A 14,544-nucleotide genomic window follows, 5' to 3' on the forward strand; every position below is an offset into this window, starting at 1 on the left:
TCTCAAAGCTGTTTATCCTAGCAATGGGGTGTATCTTCTCACAAGGTCGTTGTCTCATTGAGGCATAGGCCTAATATAGATTAATAGTATGTAGGCTTAAAATAAATGAATCACAGATCCTTGTCCAGCTGCGACCAGGTCACGAACTTGTCAGTGTACTTTATTATTGAACTTTATTGTAACGTTTTCAAGGCACACCAGCCAGTTATTCGAACCAACTTGATGCGTAGGCCTACATCCAGAGCCATATATAGCCTATATTACTCTACATACATCACATTCCGTAAATAGATGGAGAGATCAGTGAAAATGTTTGTTGGGATTGGACACAGCTGGATGGATCGCTGTAGCAAAACATATTTCTTGTCTTCGCAGTGGTTATGCTTCCAGTTATTTTTGTTAGGAGGGTATAAACTAGGTATTTATTGGAGATCCGTGGACACCTTGTTCAGTGTCGTGATATTTAAATGATTTGATTCACATATTGATAACAACATTGTAAGGTTTCTATCACGTTATCGAAAAAAGCATTTCAATACCGCCATTATAATATTTCGTTGTTACTTTTTACAGTCGCCTAGTTCAGTAGTAGGCCTATAGGCCTGATAAGAATAAGAATCAAATATGCTATTCATTGTTAATTTAGGCTATATTAATTATTTTGTATGAAATCGTAGGCCTCGCACAATGATGATGACGATGATGATGAGGAAACACACGCGTGTAAAATCTTATTTTCCCCAACCCTAGTAGCATGCGAGATTAAGGTTGGGATTCCAGCGTCCTCGTGGTGACTTTTGATTGATTAGCTACATCATAAAGGGTCATTTCTACACCGGGGTAATCTTCGCTGTAGCCCAAGCACTGTGTGCGTTTGTGTGGCATGGTTCTACCGACCTCTCGCTCCTTTGATCTTCAGGGATTATGCATGGCAATGTAACACCAGATTAATTAACCGGCAACAATAACGATAGTGTAATACCGATGCAGTTATTGTGGGATTTTCTGTGTAGGTTTAAGCATTAATTAATAAATACTTTTTGGAGGTCTTCATTTAGTGCAATTTAATTTCAGCAATTTTGACTAAAGTGGAATGGTCAAAATTGTGAGTTCTACATTCACTGACTTAAACCATTTCTAATTTCACTTTATTTGATAATTGGGCCAGCAGTCACATTTGCTTGTATTTTACTCACAGATAAATAAGTAGACCATTTTGTCGCAAACATAATAGGCTATGGAGGCAAGGGGAAATATATTATAATTGAAATCGTTTATCAGACATCATTTTACATTTATTAATTTTGAAAAGGGCTGTTTCGTTAACTTCTCAAAGTCGTTGTGGTTACACGCAATCAATCGTGTCTCAATCGATTGATTGCATCGATAGCACTTCCTGTTTAAGTGAAGTAAAAATAAAAAAGGGCCCTTCAACAGCGGTTTTCTCTGTCTTTTTTTCTCCAAAATGTTTACACCAGCTCTCCAGAACAATTTAAACGTGCTCCAAATGTCTCTCTTACATTGGGCTGGACAAATTATTTTATATGGTGGGTACAACGCCTTTTTTAAGCGCAATTAACTGTGACTACACTTGTAAAGAAAGCCCGCATTTTGGAGTATTTCTTCCCAGATTGTTGCCGTTTTCACAGCGGCTGGCCCAGACCACGGAAAATAGGTTTGCTGCAGCAGCAATATCTGTTTTTCATTTATTTTTTAAGCTACAGAGCGTCAACCCAATATGCTAATCGAGAAAAAATATATATATTTTTAAAACCCATGGCTATGCAGAGCAGCGAACATCAATCTTCGAATTGATTGATTTTAAATGAAATGTAAAACAAGGCTTTCAAACACTGCATTATCTTGTGCATTTGATATTTTTCTATTAACTATTCCACGTAGGCCTATATATTGGCATATACACATAGGCTACATACACTACATGACCAAAAGTATGTGGACACATGCCCTTCTAACATCTCATTCCAAAATCATGGGCATTAATATGGAGTTGGTCCCCCCCTTTGCGGCTATAACAGCCTCCACTCTTCTGGGAAGGCTTACCACTAGATATTGGAACATTGCTGCATGGACTTGCTTCCATTCAGCCACAAGAGCATTAGTGAGGTTGGGCACTGATGTTGGGCGATTAGGGCCTGGCTCACAGTCGCTATCCAATTCATCCCAAAGGTGTTCGATGGGGTTGAGGTCAGGCCTCTGTGTAGGCCAGTCAAATTCTTCCAAAGTTGGAAGCACAGAAGCGTCTAGAATGTCATTGTATGCTGTAGCTTTAAGATTTTGCTTCACTGGAACTAAGGGGCCTAGCCCAAACCATGAAAAACATCCCCAAACCATTATTCCTCCTCCACCAAACTTGACAGTTGTCCCTATGCATTTTTGCAGGTAGCGATCTTTCGCCAAACTCAGATTCGTCTGTCGGACTGCCAGATGGTGAAGCATGATTCATCACGCCAGAGAACACATTTCGACTGCTCCAGAGTCCAATGGTGGTGAGCTTTACACCACTCCAGCTGACGCATTATGCATGGTGATCTTAGGCTTGGGTGAGGCTGCTCGGCCATGGAAACCCATTTCATGAGGCTCCGGACAAACAGTTCTTGGGCTGACGTTGCTTCCAGAGGCAGTTTAGAACTCGGTAGTGAGTTTTGCAACCAAGGACAGACCATTTTTACCCAGTTCAGCACTCGGCGGTCCTGTTCCGTGAGCTTTTGTGGCCTACCACTTTGCGGCATTTCCACTTCACAATAACAGCATTTACAGTTGACCGGGTCAGCACTAACAGGGCAGTCATTTTACAAACTGACTTGTTGGAAAGGTGACATCCTATGAAGGTGCCACCTTAAAAGTCACTGAGCTCTTCAGTATGGGACGTTCTACTGCCAATGTTTGTCTATGGAGATTGCATGGCGGTGTGCTCGATTTTGTACACTTGTCAGCAACAGGTGTGGCTAAAATAGCCGAATCCACTCATTTGAACGGGTGTCCACATACTAGTGTATTTCTTTATTCCACATGGTCAGGGCCTTGTTTCTCGGAGCCGTCGTAGCATTAAAATCATTGTTAGAATCTTCTTACAATGTAGCTTTAGTAGCCAAGGTGTTTCCCAGAGCCGTGTTTTCCACAGCCTTTGTTAGTAATGTGGCTCTTAAAAACCTCCACATATCTTCGAGTGATCCAGACCACTCGTAGAATAGCCAGAGAGCATCTTTAGATGTTTTTGTTTTGCCCTTCCTCGTCACTTTATTCGCAGATTTTCACTAAACATAAAATCAAGATCTGTCTGACTGTATTTGTAGTCAACTTCGTTTTGAAGTTATCGGAAGTCACAAAGTTGCCAAAGTATTTGCAATTGTTACAAACAAGTGAAGGATAAAATGATGTGTAAAATGAAAACCGACATGACGGCATTAAACCATACACAGGGTAAATGGGCCTATACAGGCTATTTCAATCATATCAAAATCAAGTTCATGTTCAATCAATTGAGTTCTAGTTTGTAACTATGCTACTGTCTGTCATTTTTGCGTCATTGTGTTTCATGATGGGTGACACCATATGCGCAATGATGTGCCCGGTCTGTGATTAAGTGCATTATTAATTGTTACGCATAATAAGCTATCTAAATAGCCTATTTGGAGCCATGGGTGGTGATATCTCTCTAGGAGCTGATCTGCCTATTGTGGAATAAGTATAATGTTAAGGTAAGATTTGAATAGGGAAAGCTGATCCGAGAGCAGCACTGCTTTTCTTTCGATCCTATCAGTATCAACACATGGTCTAAAGACGCACTTCGTGAATGTTCTCTCTATGTGCTTGTTTGGGAAACACTCTTAAAAAGTTGCCACGTAAATAACGATGCATCTGGTACGATCATCGTAATGCTTAAGTTACATCGCAACTGGGAAACGAGGCTCATGCCAAACGTCAATGACGGTTGTAAATGCAATTTATCATGAAGAGGTTGGCTTAAGCAAGTCTTGAACCATGCATGGAGTTAGTATAAAAATAGGTAGGCTAAGCGATGATCTTAACCAAAGGGAATTTATATTTCCCTTTGGTTAAGATCATTGCTGAATATTTGAATAGGTTTCGCTGAATTGGGTTAGGCCTACATGGTGTAGTTCAAAGCCATATGTTATGCTCATTTTCGTTTTTATATGCTAAATAAGAAATGTCAATAAATGTGTAATCTAATCCTATCGCATTTTACAAACCACATTGTGATATACCCAGACAGCAGCTGCCTGCCCCTCAATCTTTTTTTATCTTACATATATTTCCACATTTTAGGCTATATGGACTAACTGTCTCTGACTGCGCCTTAACACTGGAAAAAGACTGTCTGGGATTAGCGGTCAGATTTCCCATTTCCCATATACGCTCAAGGTCTTCAATCCAATCAACGGCTAATGATTATCAAGGCAACTTCACGCACCGCTTTTGGAACTTCATTAGCAGGAGTACAAAGAGGGACCAGTCAGTGCAGCGCTACGGGTAGGCCCGCTCCAGTGCATCGGCCAAACACCTTGACTCGGGGTGGTCTGTTAGTGCACCCCACTTAAACCAACTGAAAGGGAAATATTCTAATTACAGATTCATTTAGCCGCTGTGCAGGACAGGGCATTGGTAAATCTTGACATTGTAGGCTAAATGTTGGTGAGTGATGGACGAATACATCCCCACATTTGTCGTTTAAAACAACGTTTTTTTCTCTCAGTAAGTCTGCCCCTTTATAAATGCTTACTGTATCCCCAGTGTCGACACTCGACAGGCTGGTAGTTCTTTAATAATGCGCAGTCACAATAGCGCCGAGCCAGAGCGCGAGAGGGGAGCGGAGAGTAGGCAGTTCTCTCTGTGTGTGGTGGGGGGTAGCCTGCAACCTGGAATTTCCACCACCCTCCAGTTACCATGTTTACTCTCCCATTTCATTGGCTGTGGCAGAATTACTGTTCACATATGTACAATACTCCCATAATTCACAAAGCCCGCAGCCCCACTTTTTTTATGTCGCTTGACTGCTCTGTCCCAAATCCCGACGACAAGGTGTTTAATTTCACATATAATGCACAGCTCCGTTATCTCTGCGTTACGCATAGTCCCGGGTGCCCTTTCCACCTTGGATACAGCTTGTGTTTCAGCCTGTGTCGGGGAAAACTGCACCGGAGTCGCGGACCGCAGACCACACCAATCCCATATTGTTTGAACTGAGCCTTACTGGGTCACGCCTGATCCCCATTCCAGCTCTAATTTCTTCAGAGCTTTCAACTAACCAATGATGGGTTGAAACTGTATGAGAAAAGCCTTAATGATGAGGATGATGGTGGTGGTGGATGACTATAAAGATTACAATCATGGTTATCACCACCACCAACTCCACCCTCATCATTACATCCTACATGCCTAAATCCATTAATAACTAAATATATACTACTATTATAAGCCTTATAATAGACTACATCGTTAGTAATTATTTATTCTAAAGCAACATTTGTTGTTTTAAGAATTGGCGCTTTAATACTAACATAGGCGGATACCGCTACTATTTTACTCCTTGACCTTGATAAAGATGAAGGTTATGATAAGAAGTAGTGCCTCCAGAACCATGGATGTCTGAGGCACACACATATCCAGATGATGCTGCGTACCCCAGATGATACTGCGTACCATTTGGCGCAGTGACGCTGTAGGTGTGTATGCAGCAAAAGTTCCACATTCACTTTCTGCTACCATTTCTGTCGAGCCGTCTACGCATACAGTTAGACGCATACTTTCGATAAATCCAACATATGCCCCTCACCGAACGCACTGCAACTGCCTCTGCAACAACACGTTACAAGGCAAACGCAGCGTTTCATTGGAAATTAATGTCATGCTTCACCATTTGGCAGTCCGTCGGACGAATCTGGGTTTGGCGGATGCCAGGAGAACGCTACCTGCCCCGATGCATAGTGCCAACTGTAAAGTTTGATGGAGGAATAATGGTCTGGGGCTGTTTTTCATGGTTTAGGCCCCTTAGTTCCAGTGAAGGGAAATCTTAACTCTACAGCATACAATGACACTCTAAACGATTCGGTGCGTCTAACAGTTTGGGGAAGGCCCTTTCATGTTTCAGCATGACAATGCCCCCGTGCACAAAACGTGGTCCATACAGAAATGGTTTGTCAAGATCGTGTGGAAGAACTTGACTGGCCTGCACAGAACCCTGACCTCAACCCCATCAAACACCTTTGGGAAGAATTGGAACGCCGACAGGCCTAATCGCCCAACATCAGCATTGCTCTTGTGGCTGAATGGAAGCAAGTCCCTGCAGCAATGTTCCAACATCTAGAGGAAAGCCTTCCATGAAGAGTGGAGGCTGTTATAGCAGGAAAGGAAGGGACCAACTCCATGTTAATGCCCATGATTTTGGAATGAGATGTTCGACGAGCAGGTGTCCACATACCTTTGGTCATGTAGTGTATGTAGCCTATGTGTATATGCCAATATATAGGCCTAAATGGAATAGGTCATAGATAAATAACAAACGTACAAGATAATGCAGTGCTTTTGTTTTACATTTAATTTTAAATCAATCAATTCAAAAAACGTATTTTGCTGCTGCAGCCCGGATTGCAGCAGCACATCTCTCTTCCGGGGTCTGGTCCTGCCGCTGTGCCTACCGTGTTAAAACTGCAGGAATATGTGAAGAAAATACAACAAAATGCGGGGTTATAAAGCCATCACGTTGAGCTCGTAAAAGGCAGACGTTTAAATGACGCACAAAATGTATTCCACAATGAACGGGTGCCGAAGAGCAACACTCTTCTTTACAAGGATAGTCTCACTTAATTGCTCTCAAAAAGGCGTTGCACCCACCATATGAGATAATGTGTCCAGCCAAATGTGAGAGAGAAATTTGGCGCACGTTTAAATTGTTCTGGAGAGCTGGTGTAAACATTTTGGAGAAGAAAAGACAGAGAAAACTGCTGTTGAATGGCCCTTTTTATTTTTACTTCACTTAAACAGGAAATGCTATCGATGCAATCAATCGATTGAGACACGACTATTGATATTCCCAGTCGTCAGTCTATCGCTCTTTTAGACACCCAGGAGTAGGCTAAACAAAGTAGCATTGATACATGAAATGAACACTAACCTGTCGATTGTTGGCTCAATGTCACTCGGTTACAGTGAGAGTTTTTGTAACACCTGCGTAATAACTCTGTTTGGCAACATAAGATTCCACCAACAATGTTTTCTCAATGTTAGATCAATAGTTGAAATTACTAAATTTGTCACAATTGCTATTTTAGAGGAAATGTGGACGCCTTGTCAACCACATGGCATGTTGATTGCATGGTTGACTTGTACTGCTTAAAATGAAATGATCAATTATGGTTGGTGATTGTAGTCCTGTGCCGATGTAGTTTGTAGTCCTGTGCCGATGTAGATTGTAGTCCTGTGCCGATGTAGATTGTAGTCCTGTGCCGATGTAGATTGTAGTCCTGTGCTGATGTTTTTTCCATACGTTTCTAAATATAGTATCATGCATTGAATGTAATCTGCAATTGCAATATTTGGTGAATATTCAAGTCCCCATGTTACTTAGGCCCATTCCATCTTATCCCCAATACTACCATAATAGCCCAATAATAAAAACAAATAGGGCCTACTACTAATAACAATAATAAGTCATGAATGAATACTAAGACAAAAGTATTATTATTATCATGTATTATTTATTTAGTATTTATAATAATTTCGTATTGGTGTTCAATCAAGTTTGATCCCACCCGTTGTTCTTAATGGGTCAACGGTCTTAATGGGATTATATCTTCTGTAAAGGTACCCTTTTCCCGTTTACAAATCACAACATGTAAATCGCTCCGCGATCAATCTCCTGGTCATGCAAGTAATCATGCAACTCGTTTCTTTTCTAGGACTATGTTTTCAAATAGTATGCTATACATCCATTTTTACATCGTTTTTTTAATGAACATAGCATTCCCTCTTTTGGTTTTACATGTAGGCCTGTGAATTAAAATCTATTCACATGTTGCGTCGAAGTAGTTGCAAGTAATAATAATAACATGAATCCTTACAATATAATAATCATAATTATTATAATAACAGTGATACAGCAATGTGGTTTATAATAATAATAATTAACTGCATGCAATAGGACCAATAATGAAATTAACTTCAAATGCGAATAATGGATTATGCCGAATAACCATGCTTTTTGTTGTCAGATAGGCCGATACTTTCCTGATATTTGCTTGACTAGATAGGTTATTTTCTTAACTGCTTCAATTGAACAGTAATCATACATGTGGATTAGTACAGAACTATAGGAATATTCGCCTTTCTTTCGTTCAACATCCATATAGTTCACTGTAAATATTGTATTAATTCATACATACGGTAGCCTACAGACTTACATATTTCAATTGCTTAGCTGCGTTATGGGCTGCAGAATAGGCTATAGAGCATATAACCAAACCTCCAACTAAAATCGACCGCACACCTAACATTGCCTGTTAATATGCATGCAACGAGCAACAGACGCCTGATGTCATACACACGGCATGTCTGAATGCCGTACATGCAACGTAAAACAAATGGAAGGCAAAATCATACTTACAGTTGAAATTCACAACCTATTCCTCCTCGCTGGGTTTACCTGGAGTCCTTTGGACAGAATGGCGCTACATGTTTTCATTCATGACTTTTTAGTATCTAAGTATGACATCCGCGCCATAGTGCACGGAGAGGATAGGTGTGCCGAAATAAACAATCGTTTAAATAAAAAATACATTGACTTAATATGTTTCCTTTAGAAATACAATTGAAACCAGCCCCGCTCATGTTCCTTGTCCCCGTCTATTGAAAGTCGGCGGCTGCATGCAACAACAGCTGTCGTTTCGTGTGGTTAGCTCCGGGGCAAAGCGTGCAACATTTTCATTACGGAGAGCTATATCATAAATTCACTGCTAATCTACACCTGTTGTTTACGATGCATGGACTCCAACGTATGCATTTCAATTAGTGGAGTCAAAAATAACCCCTTGCAGAACGTGAAATTTGAGTAGCCTACATTGAACACAATGACAGATGACACGTCAATGGCGTTATTTGTAAATATAGTCTAAACATATTTTGAGATAGGCCCTATTCTATTACAGGCTATCTTTCTCGTAATTCATTATTATAGCAATACTAATAATGAGAAGAACAACGGTAACATTAAAGCCATCATATTCGTAACCATAGCCTAATAATAAATAGGCTGATAATAATAGCCAGTAATAACAATAGTAAGCTATTTCTTTTTTGTTTTGTTATTGTTTTTACTTTACCTTAAATGAGATTTGTGATGTGATCATTCTGAATGATCAGTAGTGATATTTGTTAACAATCACCTTGCAGTTTAGGGATGCGACCTTGACCCCATCACATAGGCTATCATGCTGTGTCCATTGCTAGTCCGGATCCCACGGGTTTGCGAAAAATAAATTGTTGCTCTTAAAGGGGTAGTCAAGAAGGTGCAGGTGGTGGCAATAGCGGTAGTACAGGAGAAAGAGGGGGGATCCGATATGGTGCTCAGAGGGAGGAGGAGGAAAGAGATAAGAGATCTAAAGGAGAGAGGATAGGACAAAAAGTGATAATGATGAATACATTGCAAAGTTTTTTTTTGTCCCTGACGAGGGTGTCAGATTGAACGGCCCGTGCGCATGTGCGAAGGTGTCCAAACTGACAATGCTTGTGAGATGAAGATAGTGTTGTTGCTGCTTCTGGGCTCACGGAGGACGAGAGGAATCTACAAGCCGACAAGATGAGATCCAAGGCTAGGGCAAGAAAACTGGCCAAAAGTAGGTATTTTTCCCTTCTTACGCTTTCGGTCGGCGGCTCGAACTCTCGTCACCAATGTGTCATTGTCATTTATCAGTTCCTTTGGGGGACGGGTCTTTGTCCTCGTAGATATCATTTCGCTCTTCATGTGAATAGTAACCTTAAAACATCCTAGTTCGTGTCTCCAGCCTTCGCGCCGTTGCAGCCTCGGGTTCGCTTGTTCCCAACGTCAGAACTTTCATATGTGCTGAGAAACACTGCTGGTGGATTTCTATATATGAGATATATGAAATATATGAGAGAAAAAAACATTTCCATACAAACTGCGCAGTGGACTAGTTTTGATTTATTTTCTCAGAGGTTAGAAACGGCGAAGAATCGTTACCCGAAAGTTAGCTAAAAGTTTTCGAAAGGGATAGTAACTTTTTTATTGAGTTTTTCCAAGTCTTGTGAAATAATATTCCTGTCTTTTGAAATAGTGGGCGCTCTAGCACTGCTCATGGCGAAAGAAGGAGCACAGAATAGGACCGAGTTGTGCGCACATTCCGCACAAGCTTCATTGACGACAAGTGGGAGACGTTCAAATGTGAAATTGGAAAGAAATGGCTATTTTCATGAAGCATTTTATCCGTCCGTTTTACCTTAGAAGAAAATGCATTCACGAAGTCGTTTTTTCCCCTCTGGCCGCTAAAGTACTATGGTGCTTTGTTCCTCTTTCGGGGAATGGCAATCAATAATGCTTCTTGTGAAAGAAGGTACTTTACGGACTGTTGCTGTCCTCATATATGGAAAACAGTCATTACAATTTATGTGAACATCGTGTAGATGTTTGTGTATAAAGAAGGATGTTTCTCAGCTTGGATTCTGATATCTTTCCGATTGCTTTGCTTATTGCGCATGCATGAATACAGTTGGCTTTTTCTGTAAATGTATATAATCAATTTACGTGTTATTTGTTTTCTGCATAAAAGGTAAAGCAATAATGTGTGTTACACATATTTTCAGACTCGAACGAGGATTCATTTTTTGTTTTGGGTGTTATCAATTATTTCAAGATGAGTTTCGATTATGGACATGTAGCAGTTGGTCATTGAAAATTCAGAACTTCGAGCAGATGAATGCTTAAACCAGTGAGGGCTCGGTGAAATGTATAGCCTAATGCATTTAATCCATCAGCAGCCTATTAACGAATCTGAACGCATAAGATATTTACAATTATTTAAAGAAGTCGTTTATTTTAATTTCAGCATAGGCCCCTGAAAAACATTGTATATGGCCTTTGTTAATCCAAAATCAACATTTTCAGATTTAAGGCATGTTACATTTCTAATGAAGGCATATTGGTTGTTTATATTTCACCGCTATGTTAACAAACATGGTGAAATGACCGTGCTGTGAACGAGTAGCCTAATACGTTGGTTGTATACCTCCTCCATTTTCTACGCATTATGATCAATCATTTGTGTCAATGAGGACAAGGCAAGTAAACATTTCAACAGTTACATATTGTGTTTGGAACCAGAAATAAACTATTACATTGTAAGCAGCGTTTCTTGTAATTGTGCTTGTATATGTTTGGTTCAAGTTTTTTAATTGTCGGTGTCACGCGCGGACATTTGTCAAGTCTTTGCGAAGAGAAAGTAGGCCCAGCACTCAGGGAGAATCGTTATCAATTCAGGAAGGTCTTTTTCACAGTAAATAAAATAGACCTTGATCTTATTGCCTTTTGATCCGAGTGCTATTTAAAAGAAAAGCCTGCATGACTTTGAGGAGACCTCTCACTCGGCGAGAAGCTTTCAGACCTTAGCGACCCTAATTTGTCTCGCCTTGAGCTGTAGTAAGAAGTTGGAACAAAGCAAAAAGAAGAAAAAAGAAGATCATATGAATATGGCCTTGGGATATTTAAAGCTGGGTCCGAGTTGTTGACAACATTTAGGCCTTACGCCTACAGGATATTTGTGCAGTTACAGAGGCTATACACACCGTGGGATAATTGTCAAACTCTACCTGTAGAGAAGTCCTATAGCAGGCTGCACTTATTACATTTCCCCCCAAACTGGCATCATTTAAGTAGCGGTGGCACCTTTTTTGATTTCGACAGAGTTGTCATAGTCCTGATTAAATCGAAAAGGGCCTGATTTAAGGAGATTTATATAGACTTGCCGGTCCAGAATCCTCAAATCCACAGGGATGCGGCTCTCAGAATCGCCTCCCTGAGCGGTGTAGAAATGGGTAAGCTCGCATTGATCAATAAATGCTGTGGCGGCCCCGTATTTACCCACATGTACAGCATAGGCCTATTTGGATATGTAGTGATATCTGAAAACACTTTTACATGTTTACATGAAAATGTTACATGGCATCATAGCCAGGTGGCCTGTAATTTAGATGATTTTTTTTTAGTTTGTTTATCTTATTTTACCTAAAAAGGTAGGCCTATATCTCTTTCGAAATGTCACCATGTATTATTATTAGGCCTGTTGTTGATTATAACAATTATTATTATTATTAATATGATTGTTATTGTTATCATTATTATTATTACACTTGTATATACTCATTTGAGTCATATGCTATAGCCTACAGTATTACAATACAATCTAGGTCATATTTTGGTGGCAATATTTTAAATGGTCTTTTGTTCGCTCTTGTCATTCGAGGCAGGATAAAGGGTTGGGTAGATGTTTCTCGGTACAGTTCATTCAGTTTGATGTAGAATGGCACAGGCATCCGCTCTGTTGACCTCCCCTGGCATAAGTTGCTTGTGCACCCCTTCTCTCCCCCCTTATTAGACAATACTTATTTTATTTTTTGTCTTTATAGGCCTATCCGATGGTTCAAATGTTTGCAATTCGGTCATAAACAACAGATGTGTGCTGACAACATGCCATTAAGGCAGGATTCAATTGTTGAACATTACAGGTGACTTTTCCGGTAGGCTACTGCAGCAGGCCTTCCTCGTGTCTGAAACCGAGCAAACATCGTAGATGATAAAAATGAAAATGGAGTATCGGTGTGTCTGCATGTCTGCAATCTGGCCAGTAGCTAGGCAACCTATGCAGACGCCTCACAATTGGATCTTGATTGATTTCTATAAGAGTCATATTGTAACATCATATAATGGTTTGACATGGCTATATGTTCTGTGTAAACACAGTCTGTGTGTGTGTTGTGTTAAATTGGGCCGTATTTTCGCTAATGCTAAAAGTACATCTTAAATGAAATGTATCCACTGATGTGAAGTTTAAGACATTTTCATTTAGTTTAATTTCTGTCAACATTTGAGGTTGCACAGGGTGAAGACCATGCTTTGAAGGGACATGCACGCACGCACACACACACACACACACACACACACACACACACACACACACACACACACACACACACACACACACACAGACACACAGACATACAGACGAACATGCTCATGTAACCGAAATTATAATCAATTAGGTCTACTTATTAAGTCTATTAAATCGCTTATATTTGAAAATAAACTTTTGGAATGTAGACTTACAATTTATTGGTTAGCTACACTCTGAAAAAGTAAGGTGAAAGTTGGAACCAAATAAGGTTATTAATTAAGAGGGATGCCCAACCCAGTCCTTTAGGTTTAAAACTAAAATGTGAAACGTCTGGGGGGACCGAGGAGAGGGTTGGGAAACTGCCATAGGGGAACCATTTTAGGGTCTCTGAAGAACCATAAACGGGACGGTTCTTTCAAGAACCATACAAAAATCCCAAACCAGAAATGTTTCCACGACCGGAATTGAATAGCCATGCTGTAGGATTTTTAAAGAATACTTTTGGATTTTGGCGATGAGGCCCTGTGTCTATTTCCCCAGAGTCAGATTACCTCCTGGATACCATTTTTATTTCTCTGTGCCCAGTAGCAAACGTGCAACATTATCAACTCGGCCCTCACAGTTTCCCGCACGGTTAAGCTTGGGTAAATGGACAGACAGTTGTATTTGCGACCCGTATTTTAGCCACTTTTCTTGTGTCCCAACTTTTCTTTTTATAAAACAAGGTACATTTGTCAGCAAGACGCATCAATTAATTCAGGCGACAAGACGAATGTTTTGTATCAGATGTCTTTTCGTTTGGAGTGGATGAACGTGCGCAGGTAGCCTATTTTTGAAGTGATTTGTTTGACAATCAGAAGAAAACATTAAAAGGTAATACATGTTTCTGTTAAAATAAATGTCTTTACTATTAAGCCCATAAAAAAATGGTGCCTCAAGACCCCTGGGCTTACACTTCTAAAATAGCTGACATAAGATTTAGCCCAGGTAGACTGCAAGAAAGATTAGGTGCTAACACACAATAATTCCAAAAGTTTTTTAATGGACAGGGCTAGTAGCAGTAGTAGTAGTCGCAGTAATAGTAGTACTATTGGACTAAACAGACACGGATGCAGTATGATAAGATAGTAGTAGTAGTAGTAGTAGTAGTAGTTGTAGTAGTAGTTGTAGTGGACTAAACAGACACGGCTGCAGTATGATAAGATAATAATAGTAGTAGTGGTAGTAGTGGTAGTAGTAGTTGTAGTAGTGGACTAAACAGACACGGCTGCAGTATGATAATATAATAGTAGTAGCAGTAGTAGTAGTAGTAGTAGTAGTAGTAGTGGGCTAAACAGACACGGCTGCAGTATGATAAGATAATGGCAGTAGTAGTGGTAATAAT

The 14,544-nt window shown here is 40.2% G+C and overlaps 1 protein-coding gene across 1 annotated transcript in view; it reads left to right on the forward strand.

Annotated features, from left to right (window-relative positions):
* The first annotated feature begins 9,816 nt into the window (after positions 1–9,816).
* The window catches only part of LOC115168976 (histone-lysine N-methyltransferase PRDM16), a 384,212-nt gene continuing 379,484 nt past the window's right edge, over positions 9,817–14,544 (forward strand). The window contains exon 1 of the mRNA XM_029724556.1: positions 9,817–9,872. The gene's annotated coding sequence lies outside the window, so the exon portion shown is untranslated. The remainder of the gene's footprint in view (positions 9,873–14,544) is intronic.

This window comes from Salmo trutta, chromosome 30 (assembly GCF_901001165.1).
Source record: "Salmo trutta chromosome 30, fSalTru1.1, whole genome shotgun sequence".
Classification (NCBI taxonomy): domain Eukaryota; kingdom Metazoa; phylum Chordata; class Actinopteri; order Salmoniformes; family Salmonidae; genus Salmo; species Salmo trutta.